Source organism: Perognathus longimembris, chromosome 13 (assembly GCF_023159225.1).
Source record: "Perognathus longimembris pacificus isolate PPM17 chromosome 13, ASM2315922v1, whole genome shotgun sequence".
Taxonomy (NCBI): Eukaryota; Metazoa; Chordata; class Mammalia; order Rodentia; family Heteromyidae; genus Perognathus; species Perognathus longimembris.
Window position 1 is genome coordinate 13391380 of NC_063173.1, and position 21709 is coordinate 13413088.

The following is a 21709-nucleotide window of genomic DNA, read 5'->3' on the forward strand; positions in this document are numbered from 1 at the left end:
CTATCTCTGTATCTTATCTGAGTATATTGGAAACTGTGTATACTGGCATTAGAACCAGGAAATTGGAAGGGAATACCAAAATCGAGAGGCACAGGGTAAAAAAGACAAACAACTACAAAAGCAATACTTACAAACTGTTTGGTGAAAATGGACTGAACAACTGAACAACTCATGGGGGGGGGGAAGGGGAAGGGAAAGATGGAGGGGGGAGGGCGGAATGAGGGAGGAGGTAACAAACAGTACAAGAAATGTATCCAATGCCTAATGTATGAAACTGTAACCTCTCTGTAATTCAGTTTGATAATAATAATAATATATATATACATATATATATATATAAAGTGAAAAAAATCTGGGTCCTTTCGAAAGTTGAAATTTAAGAAAAGGTACAACTTTTCCTGTGTTTTATTCTAAATTAGACTACAGTTTCTAGAGGTGATGCTTTAAAGAAAGAAATGTAAGCTTCTACTTTGGGGAGGAGAAATAATCTCCATGAATATAGGACGTTATGTAGAAAATCCTATTTAAAAATCCTGATAAAATGAATCAACACATTAGTAAGGCCACAGGATAAAAAAAAATGCCTGCCTGTAAACATAAATTGTATATCCATAATACAATGGTAATGCAAATGCAAAATGAGAAAATAATGTATTCATGATACCATTATAAGTAAAAAGAACAGAATTTATACAATATTGCAAAAATCATATCCTGAAAATTATAAAGCAATGACAAGGACTCAGAAGCTCTAAAATTGCAGATATTCTTCACTTATAGACTGGAAGATTTGATACAGATAGGTATCAAGTATCCCCAAATGAATTGTCAGTGTTAAAAAGCTCCATAGCAAAGGTCAACGGGCCTTTTCTTAGGAATCCAAAAGTGCAACCTAACATTTGGATAAAAAATATCAAGAAACTTTATAATTACAGGCAAAAAATGGCTGTCTGAAACTAAATTAAGCAAAATAAATCCATAAGTTAAAAGTATCCATGTGATAATGTTAAAATAACTGCTATGGAAAATGGATAGCTTCAGTGCAGTTACAAATAATGAAGATAAGGCTGGGAATGTGGCTTAGTGGTAGAGTGCTTGCCTAGCATGCATGAAGCCCTGGGTTCTATTCTTTAGCACCACATAAACAGAAAAGGCCAGTGGTACTGTGGCTCAAGTGGTACAGTGCTAGCCTTGAGGGACAGTGCTCAGGCCCTGAGTCCCAAATCCTAGTACTGGCAAAAAATAAACAAATAAAAATAAAAAAGAAGATAAGGATAGATTAAAGACAGATGCGTGAAGAGAAATGGGGGAGAATACAATCAATAAAAATCAATGCATACTGTGCAAAATTTAAAAAAATTGAGAGGAGTAGAGGGGCTGGGAGAGATGGTGAAGAATGCTGAAAGGGGTGACTTCAATTAAGATGTATTCATAAACTGCTTTGTTGAACACAACTCCTTTGTACAACTAGGTAAAGGTAATAAAATATATTAAAAATAAAGGAGATGATAGGATAGAAATTTCCATAAGAGGAAAACATTTGAAGCTTAGATTATTGACCAAGTGCAGAATTTGGAGCATATAGAGAACTACAAATAATCAGGAGATAGAAACTGAAAACAAAATCTTCCCATATGTGACTAGTGACGCATATGACATAAATAAGCAAGTGAATAATAAAATCAGTCTCTGTGGTTACAAACAGGATACATGTTTTCAAACATCAAACAGACTTTATATATCAAAGTGGAATTAAATAAAAACTTTGATAAAACTGTCTTCTGGAACAGATATTAAGTGACTACCTTGAACCCAAGCTGTCAAGATTATGAAATTGTGTGGCCCCTAGGGGAGCAATTTGAAGTAAATTGATTTGTTTTGGCAATTCTAGTTTCTAAGTCATCTATCAGAGACATAAAAACACTGTAGTTTTCAAGAGGGAAATTAGTGTTCTTTGTAGGGGAACAATTTGTTAATTAAAAGAATATCCATGACCCTTAACAATTACAATAGTTTAAAAAAAGAAACCATTTCACTGAGTTTTTTTTGCTTTCAGAATGATTTTTTACATATAGTATCATGTATGCTTTAAATCTCAAAAATTATCCTATATCTCTCATACAGCTGAATTTGCATCTAATTTCATAGAAATAGTTCTGAATAGACATGAGTTGAATCTATCTGATCAAATGAGTGAGGTATCTCTCCTGACTTACCTTAAATGTGAACAACAGCCTCGTGTGTTATTAGCCTATGGTCTTTGGGGCAGTTGGAACATTAGCAAATGGCCAGCTTGGCATCTCCCTATTTTCTTTGTACTTTTCATGGTGAGTGGTGGGTGAATACCCAGGATGCCCATGGAATTCAGATCTGCTCTAAAGGACATGAGGAGGAATACCTTGGTTGATTGCCAACCAGAAAACAACCTTAGATTTAGGGATAAAAGATGTCATGGTTGAAATTGTAAGGTTCCCCAAATTCCACCATCTAGGACTTTTGGCCATAAGTTAACTTTAGAGAGACATCCTACAATGTTGAATCTTCCCTTAGGCACAAGCTTGGCTGGCAAACTTCCCTATCTGGTCATTTATTTCTCAAGTAGGGTATTCAGTTGTAGCATCATTTATCCAATTGCAAATAGTCTGCTCCTTTGTAACCCTTGCGTTTGCACCTGTGGCAAGATCTATTTCCTGCCTGTTTCAGTTTAAATTTACTGGAATGTGTCAGTTACCAGCTTCATTAGACCTTGCCATACACTGCTAGTCTTCAAAGGAATCACTGTCCCCTATCCCATCATGGAAGACCTCAGCACACCCCATGGTAGAAATCATCTCTGTAAGCTTCACTTTTTCTTACCTCTCCACCTGCTCCACCATCACTTTTCAGCCCAGTCTGCTATGTAACTCTTCAAACATCAAAGTAACTTCTGACAAAAAGTATTTCCCCTGTCTCCTTCCTGTCCATTAAGGCTTTAGACAAGGGAAAATTTCTACCTATGTCTTCCAATCTCTTTCCTTCCTTCTTTTCTCTCCCCTCTTCCTCCCCTCTCCCCATTTCTTTAGGCACTTTCAACCCCCAGTCACAGCTGTTCTTCCCACACCTGTCTCTCCCTTTGGCAGTTCACTCACCATACCTGGTTTCTCCCAGCGACCCTCACACACACTTCGGTGTCGTGGTGGACTGCCTCAGCTGCATTCTTTATGCTACTCTGGCTAGACCAAGTCTGAGAGAATGGGTCAGATATGGGGTAAAGGACAAGAGAGCAGCATATGTCCAGTCTCTGTTATCCAGAGCCCCATGGGGAAGCCTCTGTGGTATGACTGCGTAGTTACGAGCCTGTTCTTCCCATGATGACTTTGATCTGCAGCAACAATGGACTTTCTCCATCACTGGCATCCAGTCTTGCTCTCAAAATGCCTGAAACAAATCTTCCTTCACTCCAGATTAGGCTGGAGTCTCAGTGGGTCTCACAGACCCACCGAGTCCTGATGCTGTCTTCCTCTGACCTGTCTGCCCTTTGACCATTATCATCCTCCCCAACCCTCCCCCTGCCCCCCCAGGCTGTGGATAATGAGCCCAGAGAGTACCCTGGGTTGAGTCCTCAGAGACACCTTCTCGTTTTGTTGTTTTTTGTTTTAATTAATTGCTATTAGCTCAGTGTGGTACCACAAGGTGGTAATAGCACCAAGGTCGTGGGGTTTTGCTCTATAGGGATCACTTATCCACTTGGCTTTGTATCATCAAGTTTAGGCTGGAACAAAGTCAGTCAGTACCTGTGCTGTAAAATGACCTCCTTTTGTGTGTGCATTAACAAAAATACTACTAATTTCTTAGTAATATGAAGTACAAAGGGAAATTTTAGGGTAGGAGTGGAGAAATCCATGTTCCACTGACTTAGCTCAGTCATGACAGTCTGTTCTTCCCATAGCTCCACAAACCACCTCTAGGGTCATGTGATCATCTCCAGCTCCTTGTCATCATTCCACTTTCATCTTGGGCCACACACATTTGCTAAGTCAGATCCCTCTGAAAGACATCAGCAAGGGCTGGGAATATGGCCCAGTGGCAAGAGTGCTTGGCTCATATATACATGAAGCCCTAGGTTCGATTCCTTAGCACCACCTATATAGGAAAGGCCAGAAGTGGCACTGTGGCTCAAGTTGGCAGAGTGCTAGCCTTGAACAAAAAGAAGCCAGGGACAGTGCTCAGGCCATGAGTTCAAGCCCCAGGACTGGCCAAAAAAAAACCCCAAAAACCTAAAAGATGAAAGACACCAGCAAAGCAGACTGAGCTGGCTCAATTCTTTGGCACTGTCCCTTGATTTTCTTTTTTAAAACTCCTCTTATCTTATATTTCTAAATTTCCCCCATCTATCTTTCTGCTCATGGATGTGTAGTTTTCTGATAGATCATCTATCACCAAATGCTTCTCAAGCCCCTTCTCAGGTTGTGTCATATGCTGGGCATAATCAGCCAGAATCCCTGTAAATAGCTCCTCTAGGAATTGTGGTGAGCCCTCCACTGATCTCCTTCCTCTGACCTCTTAGCGGTGCTTTTGTTCCTGTCATCTCTGCAACAAGCCTGAGTAATCATATCCTGAATTTCCATTTCTGGTATCTCCTGCCTTGTCCCTGGCCCTCTTATACTGCCATTCAGGGAATGGTGCACTGATTTTTCTATGCCCAGAGTATAGCCAGACATCCCCTAGACTCAAGTATTTGTGTCTATCAACCTATTTTCTTCCAGATCCTTCCATCTGTATGATCTGTTGGACCTAGAGGCTGCCTTTAAACTTATCCAATGTGGCCCAATGCCACAGTCAATAGAGGTAGGAGATACGGTTAAATTGTCCCTAGCTCTTCAGAATTCCAGATCCCCGCCCTGCGTTAGGCTTCCTGGCTCAGTTCAAGTGACCTCTCTCTGCTCCTCCACCACTCTGTTTTCTTCTGGTATATGAACTGTAGGAAGCACCACATATCTATTTTTAATCTGGCATCTTTGACATAGAAAGTAATAATTAATGTAGCAAGTGAAACTGCACTAATGGGTAGAGGAAGGGTCCAACATAAACAATCCCCTTATATCCTCTTTTCTCAGATTGACATGTCTATCCTTTTCTATTATGTTTCACTAGCCTAGGCTGGGTTTGAGAGCTTGTCTGGAGGTTCTAGCAGGGGAGCGCAGCTACTTGTATACCCTTGACCGAAGACCGGTCCTCCTCTGTCGGGGATGGTCGTCCTCTCCCACCCAGCATGCAGCTTCGGGAGGGATGCACAGGGAGCAGTGAGGGAGGAAGGGGACACCCTCCTAGCCAGCCAGATCAGCAGCATCAACCCTGGCGATCAATGGGGTGACAGATGGATGTCTCAGCCAGATTGCCCTCACATCCTAGGCTGGGTTTGAACTCTAAACTCCTGCCTCAGCCTCTTGAGTGCTGGGTTTACAGACAGGTGCTACCATACTTAGCCTAAGCATCAGGTTCTAATCAGAACATAAACAATGTTATTGAAGCGTCCAGCGCAATTCCTGCTTTCCATTCTTCATAGTATTTGGACATCAACTTCAGGGCCTTAATGCAGTTCCCGTTGCTGTTTGAAAATGGCTGTTACTGGGCAGATCATTTTGTGCCAGACAGAGTTCTAAGGCACAGAACAAAGTGAGGAAGATGAGACTCCTGTTTTATATTGATCATATAGTCCGGAAATGCATGATAGGAAATGAATAAGTGATTATGACAATTCCAGATGACTCAACATAAACGATGAGAAAAAGATGATGAGATAAACAAAGAATGACCAAACATGTAACATTTTTGAAGAGGTGATATTTAAACTGAGATCTAAATAACTATCAAACAAAAAACAAACAAAAAAAGAAAAAATGCCCCCCCCAAACAAAACAAAAGCAAGAATGACATTTAAGGGAAACTTTTAAAATCAATCAACACTTGTGTTTATAGAATGATCTCTTAATCCTTGTGGATTTTCCAGTTTTCCTTCTGCTAGCCTCATTTCGTCTCAGTCAGGAATGATGCTTAGTAAGATCTCAGACTTATTGACTTTAAGTTTGGTTTTGTGACCTAACACGTGGTCAGTCTTAGAGAATGTTCGATGTGTACTGTGACTAAGGTACATGATGTTATTGTGGTGTGGGATGACTTTGTAAGTTTGTTGGACAGATACAGTTTATAGTTTTCTAATTTATCTTGCTTGGTTGTCATTGAATGTGAAGATTCTTGCTGTTACGGTGTCAGTATTTCTTCCTTCAATTCTAGTAGTGTTTGCTTTATCAAACACTACTTTTAAGGACTTTTAAGGTTGGTGCATGCATGTTTTTAATTGTGTGATCTTAGTCAACTAACACTTTCACCATTATACAATTCCTTACTTTTTCTCTTATTCTAGTTTACACTTAAAATCGGTTTTATCTGATTATAGGGTATCCACTCTTGATTTTTTCAGTTATTGCTTGTATAGATAACTGTTTTCTGCCTTTTCTTTATCAGCCTGTTTGTCCATTGCTCCAAGGTGTGTTTCTTATATATAGCTTCTACAGTAAATCTGACTTTTGATCCACTTAGTCAATGTTTGCCTTTGGATTGAGAAGTTTAATATAGGAAGAACTTAATTACTTATTATTTCTGCCACTGTTTCCCATCTGTTTACATTCCTTTTTGTTTCACTGATTTTTTTTGTTGCTGTGACAAAGTTTTGTTCTCAGTTTCTTGTGTTTTCTTAGATATTTTCAATGTAGATAACACTGCATAAAATATATTAAAGTTACAGCATTTTATATTTTAAACCTAGCCCTTGCAACAATTTATATTGTGATATATTATATTAAAGCTATATTATATTAAAACTATAGCATTTGTTTTAAACTGACAGCAACGTACAAACAGTTCTATTCATCTCCCTCTATTCTGTATAACTGATGCTACAACGTATCACTTTATATAGTATGTAACTTAAAAACAATTCACATCCTGAGGCTTGAATTCAGGGCTTGGGTGCTGTCCCTGAGCTTTTTTTACTCAAGGATAGTGCTCTACCACTCAAGCCATGGCTATACTTTTGGCTTTTTTGGTGTTTAATTGGAGAGAAGAGTCTCCTGGATTTTCCTGTCTGGGCTGCCTTCAAACTATGATCTTCAGATCTCAGCTTCCTGAGTAGCTTACAATTATAGGTGTGAGTCACTGGAGCCTGGCTTAAGTATCTTAGTCTTACCATTTTCAGAGGATAGATCTGCTGGATGCATTATTCTTGATTAATGGGATTTCTGTTGTTGCCATCTTGTCATTGAATTGTTTCTGTTTTTGGATGCCTTGCAATCTTTTCTGTTGTGCGTGCGTGCGTGTGTGTGTGTGTGTGTGTGTGTGTGTGTGTGTGTTTAAATTTCTTCAATCTGGCTTCCTGCAAGACCTTTTCCAGTCACAGGGCTCTATTTCTCAAATCTTTTGTGATCTCTTGTTCCCCCTGGTGTCCAGCTATAGAACAGCAACTGTAATGTGGAAATGTCTCTCCTTTTCAGCTCCTTCAAACTCTGATGTAGGCCAGTCTGTGTTTGAAGTCAGGTGCGGCAGAAACCTGTTCCTTGAGCAGCTGCTAGAAAATCTGGGTAGTGAACTTGTGTCTCACTCTCAATTTTATCACAAAGGAGGAGCCCAATAGTGGGACATTTCCTCTTATTTTTATGTACTATCTTGGGTCCTGGGAAGGGGAATGAACATAAAGGGCACAATGCTATAATATATATTTTTTTCTTTTCTTGCTAGAATACCTTCACAGTTAATATTTGCCTGGGTGATGTAGCTTCTCAGCTGGCCTATAGAGTTCTCATAGAGAAGTTTAGCGCTGTACATGTAGTTAAACAGTATGTATGTTGCAAAAGGAAGTTTGAATGCCTTTCACTGACATCACTATCTCTCTCATGGCTTTTTAATTTTGTTGTTGTTGTTGTTGGTCATCGGGCTTGAACTCTGGGCTTCGGTGCTGTCCTCGAGCTCTTCAGCTCACAGATAGCACTCTACCACTTGAGCCACTTCTGATTTTCTGGTGGTTAATTGGAGATGAGTCTCATGGACTTTCCTGCCTGGGCTGGCTTTGAACAGCGATCCTCAGATCTCAGCCTGCTGATTTCCTTATCACTTTTGCTTTGGTAATCAAGATCATCAACTCTCTATCCCCACCCCCTCTCCTGAAATTCTCTCCCATTTTCCCTACATAGATTCCATGTCAACTATTGGACATTATTTCAAATGAACGCATGTCACACTTGAATTTTTTCCCATGTGGATATAATAACACACTCATGAATAGTCAATATGAACTCATCGAATTCTTTACTTTTACCGAGCCATTTGCGGATTTACATTTTTTTTCTGAGAAGCTACTAATTTTTGCTTAAAGCATCACAATATTCTCATTTTATATAACCGGTGTTTATAAAACTAGTATTACAAATACTTACATGACATAAACATTTAACATTATTCTCTGAGAGTTCCATCTACATGCCTTACCTAGCTAGTGTCAGCGTGCTCTTCTCCTGGCTCCCAGATTCAACAATGGGTGCGGGAACATGGCAACATGCTTCCTCCATGTGTTTCAGGCATGTTTGTGGGTCAAGTTGATTTTGTTTTAAAACTTGTGATGTGTCCTGAAGTGAAAACAAAGCAAGAACAACAAGTAAAAAAAAACAACAAAAAACAATCTTCCTCCAGTGATCATGCATTTCATAGCCAGAGTTTTCAAAACATTTTTTTGTGTCTTAATAATTAATCAACTTCCTTGAATACATCTGTACTCATTGCCTTTTGTCAACTGCTCAAGGGATTTTCATACACAGGCGTGTAAAAACAAGACTAAGTCTGTAGACTTCCGAGAGGCATAACCCAAGGTTCCATTCAGCAACCAAGTCAAACCTATCTATTTGTTCATATGAATGACTCCAAAATAGCATCCTTAGAACATCATGCTTCCTTAATCTCATCTTTGTTTTCTATGTCTAAATATTTTCCAGTAGGAATCTTTAATGTTTCTATGGCCATTGCACCAGACTTAGTTGAAACTATTTCACCACAAGCTAATACTTCCTCTGAAGCTCTTTCAAGTGGAAGGCTCTTGTTTCCATATGGTCTTTCTTTTCTTTTTTCTTATCTTTTTTCATACTGAAAGTTCTGAAGGAGCCAGGAGTAGAAGAACGGAACCTAAACATAATATAATAAAATCTACATATGGCAAACTGATAGGCAATATCATTTTAACTAGGAAAAAATGTAAATTGTTTTCTCTAAAACAAGGAATAAGAGTAGTGTATCAATTCTCCCTGCTCTTATTTAATGTGTGAAATCATAGGTAAAGCAATAAGTTAAGAGAAAGAAAAGGTATGCAAATAAGAAGAAAAGAATTCAAGTTATTTCTTTTCACAGATGAGAGAATTTGATAATTAAAAGACTAAAGATGCCATTAAAATATCCCAGTTCTAATAAACACTTCCTGCAAAATATCAGAAAATTATATCAGCACACAACATTCAATAGCTTTTCTGTTCACCAAGAAAAAGCTAGTTGAAAGACAAGTCAGAAAAATAACTCCATTCAAAAGAATAGCAAGACAAATTTAACTTAGAATACTAAAAAATATCCTCAGTAAAATTTATAAAATGCTGATAAAGAAGTTGAAGAAGACATTGGAAGGTTGAAAGACTTAATGTGCTCATAGATTGGCAAAACTGATATTTTTAAATAGTTATAGTATCAAAAGTAATCTATAGATTCAATGCAATCCCCCCAAATTCTAATAATTTTATAGAACTAGGAAAAACAATATTAAAATTTATGTGAAAACACAGAAGACCCTAGATAGCCAAAGCAATCATGAGCAAAAAGAACAAAACTGGATACATCAAAATATCATCATATGTGGGGTTTAACTGTACTACAGAGACAATAACAAAATCAATATGGTACTCACACAGATGAAAATACAGAAACATAGGCCATGTAAGTAGAAGATCCAGAAATAAGTCCAAACAATTACTGCCATTCAATTATTGATGAAATTGCCGAAAACTTACTCTGCAGAAATTGTAGCATTTTTAGTATGTGGTGTTCAGAAATATTCCCATATAAACAGATTAACACTATATTCCTGTCTCTCATTCTGTGTAAAAATAAACTCAAAATGGATACAAGTTCTTTTTGTAGGACCCAAAACTTTCTTCTTTTTTAAAAAATTTAATTTTATTGTCATGGTGATACATAGAAAGAGGGGTTATAGTTACATACAGAAGGTAGTGAGTACATTTCTTGCCATACTTGTTACCACCCTCATTTTTACCTTTCTTTCCCTCCCCCCAAGTTGTACAGTTAATTACCAATATATTGTCTTGTGAGTATTGCTGTTACATTCGTTCACCCTTTATCCTTTGATGTTCCCCTTCCCTTCCCTAATTCAGAAAAAATATATACAATACTCAGAGTACCAAAATCAAATACAGTGACAACAGGGGATAAACCAAAGGCAAGAAAAATGAAAGAAAAAAGTAATTTCACATAGTACATTATAAATAACAACAACAATGAAAACACTCTTGTTTCCATATTTTGGAGTTTATTTCAATTAGCATCATTTTATATGGACACATACTAATTATTACCAATGAGGGAAACCATGAAATCTATGTTTCTTTGTAGGACCCAAACGTTTAAACTTACAGAAAAATATAGGGGCATCAAGATTAACACACAGTCAATGACTTTCCGAACAGTACATCAGTATCTCTGGAAGTAATAGCAAGAATTGACAAATGGAATAACATCAAATTAAAATATTTCTCTGCACTGCAAAGGACTGAGTGAAGAGATGTCTTAAAAATGCGAGAACTTCTTTGCCAGCTATATATTTGATGTGGGTTAGGTAGAGCTAAAAATGTAAACACTAAAGAGCAAATAACCCAATCAATAAATGGAAAAATGAACCTAAGAGACATTTTCTAATACACAACCCCCAGTGGGGTGCATCACAGACACTGGACAACTGGTGCAGAAGTCTGGAAGATTCTATCTCCACAGCAGACAAGCTAGTTGAGGCAGAGTACTCCTGTCATCCCAGCAACAGCTAAAAGTAGGTGAATCAAGGCTCAAGTTCATGCTTCTTTCTTTCTCCTTCCTTCCTTCCTTCCTTCCTTCCTTCCTTCCTTCCTTCCTTCCTTCCTTCCTTCCTTCCTTCCTTCCTTCCTTCCTTCCTTCCTTCCTTCCTTCCCTCCCTCTTTTTTTCTTTCCTTCTCTCTTTCTTTCGTCAGTGTGGGGCTTGAACTATGGCCTGGCCACTGTCTTTGAGCTCTTCAGTACAAGGTTAATGCTCTACCACTTTGAGCCACAGCTCCACTTCTGGTTTTCTGGTGGTTAATTGGAGATAAGAGTCTCACAGCCTTTTCTGCCTGGGCTGGCTTTGAACTATGATCCTCAGATCTCAGCCTCCTGAGTAGTTAGGATGACAGGTGTGAGCCACTGGTGCCCAGCTTGAAACACGTTTCATCTGAGGTTGGTGGGACTTAACAAGATTGGGACAGATAAATCAAAAGAGGAAGAGTAGGAAAATACAATCATAACATTCAGCGTACCTATGTGAAATCGAACCAGCAATGGGTGGGGTTGGGAGAGATGGGGGAGAACGATGGAAGGGGTGACACTGATCAAGATGCATTATATGCATAAATTGACAAATTGGATGTAAACTCCATTCTACCACTATTTAAAGATAACAAAACAAAGGTTAAACATACTTAAGTAATTTTCACCTTAAAGTTCATCTGGTTTCACCTTAAAATTTAACTATCAAGGGTTATCCACCTTTTATCCTGTCTGTCTGTCTTCTTTCCATCTTGCTCACTTTTCCCCTTGTTTTCCTGCTTCCTTTTTCCCCCTCTGTCTTTCTATCTTGTCATTGCTTTGTATACTATCATGACCATGATTATACAATATCTGTTGTCCTGCACTATGAATTCAAGCACCTTATATTTGGCAAATTATAATAATTAATTTTTTAAAAAATGTCTCAGTAACAGGAATGGGGACTGATGGAAATCTCTCTCATTCCTGGGATGGGGTAGGACGACTTGGGTCCGTCTCAACCCTAGTACCATTGAAGTGCCAGACTTTGAAGTCAGGCCCCACTTTACCACGCGAACCCCACTTTACCACGTGAACCTGAGATAAGCAGGCCCTGTGAACAAACCCAGGACAAGCTTATTAGGGCCCAGCTGGTCGAGAACTCTAACCGCCTGGGAATGCTTAACTCTAACTGCCCCTAGAATGCCTCGAGCCCTGAGCCAATCAGATTTGTTCCCGTAATCTTGCTTGCTTAAACACCTGATTGCTGTAACTTGGTCTTTTGCCTTTATAAGCTCTGTGTAATCGTAGCTCGGGGCTGCCTCCTAGCCTCCGCTGTGTTGGTGGGTAGGACAAGGCCCGGGCCGCGGCCCCGCTTGAATAAAGTCTTGCCTTGCTATTGCATTTCAAAAAAAAAAAAAAAAAAGTCTCAGTAAAGGTTAAGAGTGTGTGAATAAGAAAAAGTATGTTGGAAGAAAAATATACACTTTTCTTAAAACTTATGTAGCTATTATGAAACTGCTTAGGCAGTGACAAGATATATAGGCCTACAAATTATTTCCAAATGTATTTTTAATTTGTCATTACTGTGATTTTTCATAAGGACTTCATAAAAAATTAATTTATGTTACAATAAAATTGTTCTATGACATGCAATAAGAAATGTACATAATTCAAATTTGATTAGTGCCAAATGTTATTTGAACAATATTTTCTACAGAAATTTATGTGAATAATAAGAGAATCATCCATTTCTCTCAGGGGATTTTCTTAATAGAAAAAATATAAAAAGCTAAACAATGTATTTTTAATGTGAAAAAAGTGTGTTGAAGTTCATGTAAGAAGAAAAGAAGAAATGGTATACCATTGCTAGAAAGGAACAATATTAATATTGGAGAAGTAAATATGTCAGAGTTTTTTTTTTCTTTCTGCCAGTCCTGGGGCTTGAACTCAGGGCATGGACACTGTCCCCGAGCTTCTTTTGCTCAAGGCTAGCACTCTACCACTTGAGCCACAGCGCCACTTCTGGCTTTTTCTGTTTTTGTCGTACTGAGGAATTGAATCCAGGGCTTCATGTATACTAGGAAAGCACTCTACCACTAAACAATATTCCTAGCCCAGAGTTTGTTATTTATTGTGACTTATATTTTCTTATTTTATACTACTAGATTCTACTATCAAAAATGGATTCTACTATCAAATGAATTGTTCAGTAAAAGAAGTAACCAGCAAGGTATATGGGAACAGGAAGAATGTAATTGATTTTATTTTTTTATTTTCTGTGCCTGTTAGGAATTTGATCTACCATACTTGTGGTACACGTACAGCCTTTTTGCACTTTAGCTAATTTTGGATATCTCTTGTATTATTGCCCAACTGGCCTGCCTCAGCTTGCAACCCTTTTACTTGTTCCTTCAGTGTAGTTGGGATCACAAACATATACTACTATGCCAAGCTTTTATGTTGAGGTGGAGATTCAGTAACTTTTTGCTCAATCTTACTTTGAACTTGATCTTCAAATCTTGGTCCCCTGAGTAGATGGGAGTACAGGTGTTAGTCATTGTGCCAGGCTGCTGTAGTTGCCTTTGAAGGTGACAAACATTTTGATTTGGGGAGATCCTTGCTATGTAGTGTTAAGATGGTGACTTGGAAGAAAATTATCAGTGCTTGAACTTCAAGATAAAGATTAGTAAACATGTTGTGTGTGTCTGTGTGTGTGTGTGTGTGTGTGTGTGTACTAAGAGAGAAAGAACATGAGAAAAGCAAGTACTTAAGTAGGAAATGAATTAAAAATACGGAGTAAGGTTACTATCAAGTCTAAGAAGTAACTATTTACACTCTGGATAGGAAAGAATGAATATCTACCTATTTAAATAATCAGTTTGGGGTGAGGGGATTGAGAGAGATCAGATCAAATCATCACAAAATCCTTTGAACAATAAGGAAGATTGTTTTTTTTTTTTTTTTGCCAGTCCTGGGCCTTGGACTCAGGGCCTGAGCACTGTCCCTGGCTTCTTCCCGCTCAAGGTTAGCACTCCGCCACTTGAGTCACAGCGCCACTTCTGGCCTTTGTCTATATATGTGGTGCTTGGGAATCGAACCCAGGGCTTCATATATATGAGGCAAGCACTCGTGCCACTAGACCATATTCCCAGCCCCGATTGTTTTTTTTTTTCTATAGAAAGTGTTAGAAGGATTCCATTGAGGGACCCAGAAATGTGGTGAACTTCTGCCATTGCTTTAGATAAGACAAAGTACCCCAGGGGTGTTCTTGTTACTTCCTGTGTGAGGAACAGGAAGCTTTTCTCTCCTTTTTCACTTCTCTCTTGTTATACTTCACTTTATCTTATTATACAAAAGTAAGTCATTGCTCAAACTTTAGAAAAAAAGAATATACAGTGAAAAGTAGTTTAAATAATTAACTCAACATAAATTCCCCTAATTTGTGTTGCTGGACCCTGATAGCTCATACCTGTAGTCCTGGCTACTCAGAATGCTGAGATCTGAGGATCACAATTTGAAGCCAGCCCATGTGTGAAAGTCCATGAGACTCTCATTTCCAGTTAACCACCAAAAAGGCTGGAAGTGGAACTGTGTCTCAAATGTTAGAAATGTTCAAGCTCCAGAACTGGCACACATGGACAAGTGTGCACATGTACACACACACATACCTGGTCTATTGTACAGTTATTTATGGCTAGTTTTATAAATTTATAAAGAAATATGGCAATTTTTTTTTATTTTGCACTTGTGTTGGTATTGTAGGGCAGAAATTTAAAGGAAATATTTACATGAGATATAAATAAATGCATAAGATGTAAATAAAGGAAATACCTAATGAGCTATAAATGATTAAGTGGATATTAATAAAACACTGTTCGTTGAGCAATTAGAATAAAATTATTGTGATTCAATTATACAGATACTTTATGCATAAAAATAGAAGAAAACTGTGAATAACAGCATTATTGAGCTGCCAGATGGTATATCTATTAATGAGCACTGGTTTGTAGAGGTTAAGATACTGCGAGGAGATAGTTCTACATTTTAGTTAAAACTGTATTGAAAGAGTGATTATGAGATATAGAAACAAATTTTGAGCTAAGAAATCTAATATTTGAAGAGACTGCATTACTGGGAGAGGTATCTCTATGGATATTGAATAGCCCCAAGGCTATCAAGTAGACAAATGACAGGTGAACAAGTGAACTTAGCATACCATCCTCATTCTGTATGAGCATTTCTTCTTTACCTAGTCATGGTGTCCTACAAGGTCCAAAAGTCTAGAACAAGCTTAGGGGATTGAGGATTCTCTGGTCTGTCTTTTTTTAATTTTATATGATTCTATTATCTAATTCTTAGAAAACACTACACCAACAGTCTATGCCGGGTTAAAGGAGATCTGCTTCTGTCTTCTGATCAATAATGATGACAATGCTCACTGTCTCTACTTCACAGGAGAATTGTATCTATGGTGTATAAGTATTATAATGACTAAACCATATAATAAATACAATAAATAATGTGACCAATAAAGCTCAGAATTCATGTCAGACATTATGATTTATTTATTTTTGCTGCTGATGTATTATTCATAAGGCAGTCAGTGAGAGTAGAATTAGAGTTGAATATTCTGGAATAGTCACTGTTCCTTGATTGATCAAGGCATTGATAAACTTCCTAAAGTGCTTCTTGCTTTCTTTTTATCCCAGGAATGACTTAATACCAAACAGGTTGAAATTGCAGACTGAAAAATACAAATGGAACATAAAATTCACTCACTAGAAAGTCATTTCAACTTTGATATCTCTTTTGTCTTATTTTTATTTTTTGCCAGTCCTGGGTCTTGGACTCAGGGCCTGAGCACTGTCCCTAGCTTAGTTTTGCTCAAATCTAGCACTCTACCACTTGAGCCACAGTACCACTTATGGCTTTTTATGTTTATGTGGTGCTGAGAAATCGAACCCAGGACTTCATGCATGCAAGGCAAGCACTCTACTGCTAAGCATATTCCCAGCCCCTTGAGATCTCTTTTGAATGGGAAAAATCAGGGACATTTTTCCTTGAGTTTTTCCCCCCTATTAGTTGTGGTATACTTAGAAAAAAAATAAAGTGACTAGCCTTTGTTTGCGTCATTAAAATGGTGAAATGTGGCTGGGCATATGGCCTAGTGGTAGATGTAACTAGCCTCTAGAATTTCCCACCCCCTTCTCAAACATGTACACACACACACACACACACACACACACACACTCACTTCCTCAGTACCATCTCATTTTCTAGACCCAAGGAGTTGGGATAATTTAACAGCCCTGGAGAGATCTCTTCAGTCCTGGAAGCCCCAGGGAATAAATGCAATTGATCTGAGAGGTTCAACACAGGGGAGAATATTGGAGGGGTTGAGTATATAAAAATGATCACAGTGTAGTGGCAATGATTTTGCCAGGTGAACCCCAGATTGCTTCAGAATCATCTACTAGATAGGGCTCCTTTCAGTAGCCAGGTATGTTTTACAGCAAAATAAGGAGATAAAGTTGGCCAGAGACCGAATAACTTAAGAGAATTTAAGAACCCTTCCTTTCTCTATGCCCCTTTATCTTTCCTTATTTTTTATTCCCCAACCCAAGTACTCTATGTCTTATGTCTCTTCTTCCTCACTCACCCATGCTTCAAGTCACTTAACTTCTTTAATTTACTTATGCAAAGGCTTAAGAGTGGGAAATATATCTGATCTTCTATATTGAATGTATTGGCTTTTGAAGACAGGTAATTCCCACTCACTGACATTAATACAGGTAGATGGTAAGTGTCACATATTAAATATGGTGTGTATATTTCTATATGTCTATATTGATCAGACATTTAAAAATAATTTTCATCTACAACATCAAATGATTCAGGGAATTCTCACCACAGAGAGAGAAATGGCTAACTTTGCTATCAAGGGAGGGTGGTTGTATCTAATCTCTATTAGGAGGAGGGCTTTGAGCTCCATTTCTTCAGGTCTTTCCTAACCATCATTTATTCTGAAATAGTGGAGGGTAAATTTCTCATTTTAGTATCGGTCTCAATTTTATTTCATTTCTATTAATGTCCTAGAATGCCTAAAGGTTTCCTATGACTTGTATCAAGTGACAGTTTATTTTTAGTTTCTGTTCTTGCTGTTGCTCACAAAAGAGATTTTATAATTAAAAAAAATTACAACTACTTCTTCAATCTAGGATCTATGATGAGACCATGAATTTTCAGGGGCCCAAGGGGCATATGCAGAACATATCCATGATTTTCTTGGCTGTAAGTGAGGGAATAAATATAGCAGAGGGGTAGGGTGAGATAAAACAGCCAAAGCCAGAGCCTGGAGGTCTATGAGACTGTCAGAAGATAGACTTGCATTCTATATTCTAGTTCTTGTGACAAGACAACCAGAAAAATCCAAGGACTCATGTCAAGAAGGGTTTTGTCCAGGTGCAATCTGAAAGCTTTCTCTAATAGAGTCTCCAGCAATCATTGTACTTAGCTGTCATTCTCAACAAGGCTATATGTTTTTTTTTTCTCCTTCTTCTCATTTATTTTACTCCTATCAATGTTTTTGTCTTGTGGAGAGTTATTTTCACTGTATGGGCGTCAGGGATTTGTTAGTAAAGTGTGAAGCACATAAATTATTTTATCTCTGCTTTTGTTTGAATTTCTGTTTTCATTTTTCAAATTTCTTTATTTCCTTCCCTCCTATCATTGGTTCATGCCCTCTCACCTTTGCCCACCTCTTAAATATTTTTTTACCATTTCCACTATATAGTTTAATTATTTGAAAAGTTTAATAAGCATTTTCTTCCTCCAAGTACAGAAAATGGTAACAATTTATTGGAAAGAAAGACGGTCAATGGACATTTGAAAGAGCAGTGGGAAAAAAAGGTGGTTATTGGTTATAGAAACAGATAAAATATCCTGGATGGAGAATCCTACTAAAATAATTTTCAAAAACAGTATTTTAGTAGATTTAAGAAAAAGCAGAACTCTTTCAAAGACATGCTTTTAGGGGATTTAAAAAGTTTTTTGATTCATGATGAAATCATGTTGGCTAGGAATGAACACACAGGCCAGAAGTGTGATGTTCAAAAACTAAAGAGCAAGGTTTAAGTATTTTTCTTCCTGAAAATCATAAGGGAGACAGATGAAATGTGATTCTTCATGACAGTGGGCAATATTTCAGTTTTCACTTCCACTGATTTAAAAGCACTCTGGCACAACATTTTAAACTCACAAATCAAGAGAAGTACAAAACAAAAAAATAGTTAACAATATTGGAATTCTATGAAGAACAAAACATTTCTATTCCAAATAATTGTAAAAAGTTCACATTTTTTTTGCCTGGGCTTTTATGCTTGTATCTTACAGTGATTTAGGGGTAGCTGCTATGATTTCCTGTGTACTATTCATATAGATACTGACATGGGAACTGAGACATGAGCATATTGCACAGATAAATGGATGTTAAGTTGAAAGTGCTTTTTACAAAGATTTGAAGATTAAAAAATTGAATAAGAAGTGTGGACCTAGAGCCTATGCTCTTAACAATTCATTGCTTCTTAGTGAACTTGATTCTTATTAATTGATAAAGGAATAAATATAACTCAAATATGTTAGGACTGAGAGCTTTTGGCATTGAATATGTTCTATTTCTGGCTGGCAATCTTGTCAGGACTCTATTAAGGGCTCTTGGAGAGAACACTTGATGTCTCTGGCAGTAGGAGCATATCTTTTAGATCTTTATTAAGGCCCAGAGATTTATCCCTCACCCAGTGTGTGGTATGATTAATGTTGATAAGATATTGCAAGATGATCTTGAAAACACTTTTGGGTGAGCCCTGGTATCTTACTTCACTTTTCAAAGTATGGGTTACTGCAGTGAACTTTTTCATTGCTTTCCTACATGTGATGTACTCCTCAAGTATATATGCGTCCCAAGTTCAGTATACTAATATCCTACTAATTTAGAAATGATAATTTTATTTTATTTTATAGATTTTTTTTCAAATTTTTATTATCAAACTGATGTACAGAGAGGTTACAGTTTCATACGTTAGGCATTGGATACATTTCTTGTACTGTTTGTTACCTTGTCCCTCATACCCCCCTACCTCCTCCCCCTTTCCCTCCCCCCCCCCCAGGTGTTCAGTTCACTTATACCAAACAGTTTTGCAAGTATTGCTTTTGTAGTTGTCTTTTTTTTACCCTGTGTCTCTCAAATTTGGTATTCCCTTTCAATTTCCTGCATCCAATACCAGTATACATGGTTTCCAATATACTCAGATAAGATTACAGAGATAGTGTAGGTACAACCACAGGAAGGTGATACAAGAACATCATCAATAATAGAAGCTACATATACACATGGGACGTTGAAAGTAGTTACAACTGTGATATAACAATTGTTTCCATAACATGGAGTTCATTTCACTTAGCATCATCTTATGTGTTCATAAGTATAGCTATTGGGCCTTGTGATGCTCTGCTATGGCTTGCCTAAACCTGTACTAATTATTCCCAATAAGGGAGACCATAGAGTCCATGTTTCTTTGGGTCTGGCTCACTTCACTTAGTATAACTTTTTCCAAGTCCTTCCATTTCCTTACAAATGGGACAATGTCATTCTTTCTAATAGAGGCATAAAATTCCATTGTGTATATGTACCACATTTTCCCGATCCATTCGTCTACTGAGGGGCATCTGGGTTGGTTCCAGATTCTTGCTATGACAAATTGTGCTGTGATGAACATTGTTGTGCTGGTGGCATTACTGTGATTTTGTTTGTGGTCTTTTGGATAGATACCCAAAAGTGGGGCTGCTGGGTCATAGGGGAGTTCTATATTTAGCCTTCTAAGGAATCTCCATACTGCTTGCCAGAGTGGCTGAACCAGTTTACATTCCCACCAACAATGAAGTAGGGTTCCCTTTTGGCCACATCCCCTCCAACAATTGTTATTGTTAGTTTTCTTTTTATAGATTTTTTATTCTCTTTAAGTAGTTGTACAAATGAGTTAACATTCACTCTTGAGTGTTTATCCAAAAGATTACAAACTAAGATACAGTAGAGCCACTGGCACAACCATGTTCATTGCAGCACTAGTCATCATAGCCAAAGTATGGAATTAGCCAGGATGCCCCTCAATGGATGAATGGATCAAGAAAATGTGGTATTGTACTCATCCATTAGGAAGAATGATACTTCATCATTCGCAAAGAAATGGAATGACCTGGAAAAAAATATGTTAAATGAAGTAAGTCAGGCCTAGATAGACTAAGACTGAATGATTTTTTTTTCATACATGGAAGATAGAATTCGTTTATAACTATGATAAGGGAACACTTCAGGTGGTATGCAAGTATACACAAAAGTATTATCTGAAGTACAGTAGATTCAGGGGGGAATTCAAGCAGTGTAATTCATTAGGAAGACTAAATCAAAGTCCAACCAAATAAATACCAGGAACCTAGTACTTGGAACAGCGTAGAATGGGGTTAAGGGGAGAAGGATGGTGGGAGAATTCAGGCAAAAATTCCATGCATATTCTACAAAATTAAGAAAAGTGAGAGAAGGGATGGGTTAGGAGGGATGAGTGAGAATGTCGTAAACTGCTTTGTTGAGTCACAACTTCTTTTATGTTAAATGATTGCCATGACTGCATCTGATGGCTGAGTTGAGAATGCTTCTGAGGCCACATCTAGGCTCAGCACAAGAAAGAGGGCTGTGCTTAGAGGGAAAGCATAGACATGTGAACTGAACATCTTCATCTGTTGTCTTCACAACTCTGGGCAGGAGTAGTGGAACTGGCGGCAGTGACATCCCTTGTGAGGAGTAAGATATTTCACACTTGCTGTTGGTTCTATTTGAATTTCATTGACTCCCCTTTCCTCAGCCTTCAACATTTCATAGAATACTAACTAGAAAGGGGGAAGGAAGGAAACGGGAGAATGAAGACTTCATCTTATGGGTGGACACTGCAATGTGGGCTTTAGACAGAATGTGACTGGTTTGTACATGAATGGGTCATTTCCACCCCGCCCCACCCCCCGGACTATTGGAAACTTCCTTAGCAGAGTATACCATAGACTGCTAATTTCAGAGACTTGGTCTTCTCTTTCATTCTCTTAAGTCCCCCACTCTGCTTTCAGAAGGCACTTCTCCTTCTGCCAAATTGTCTTTTGCTTGGTAATGGAATGGTAGTGGGATCTTTAAAAGGGTATTTTTCCATGTCAGCTTACATTTAAGATTGCATAGAAGGGGCTGGGGATATGGCCTAGTGGCAAGAGTGCCTGCCTCGGATACACGAGGTCCTGGGTTCGATTCCCCAGCACCACATATACAGAAAACGGCCAGAAGTGGCGGTGTGGCTCAAGTGGCAGAGTGCTAGCCTTGAGCGGGAAGAAGCCAGGGACAGTGCTCAGGCCCTGAGTCCAAGGCCCAGGACTGGCCAAAAAAAAAAAAAAAAAAGATTGCATAGAAGAGCTGAGAGAGGAAATATGACTGATTGCACTTCAGCTCCTTTATCAGAAATAGGTCAAGAGTTGTTACTTCTTTCAACTAAAGGTAATTAAT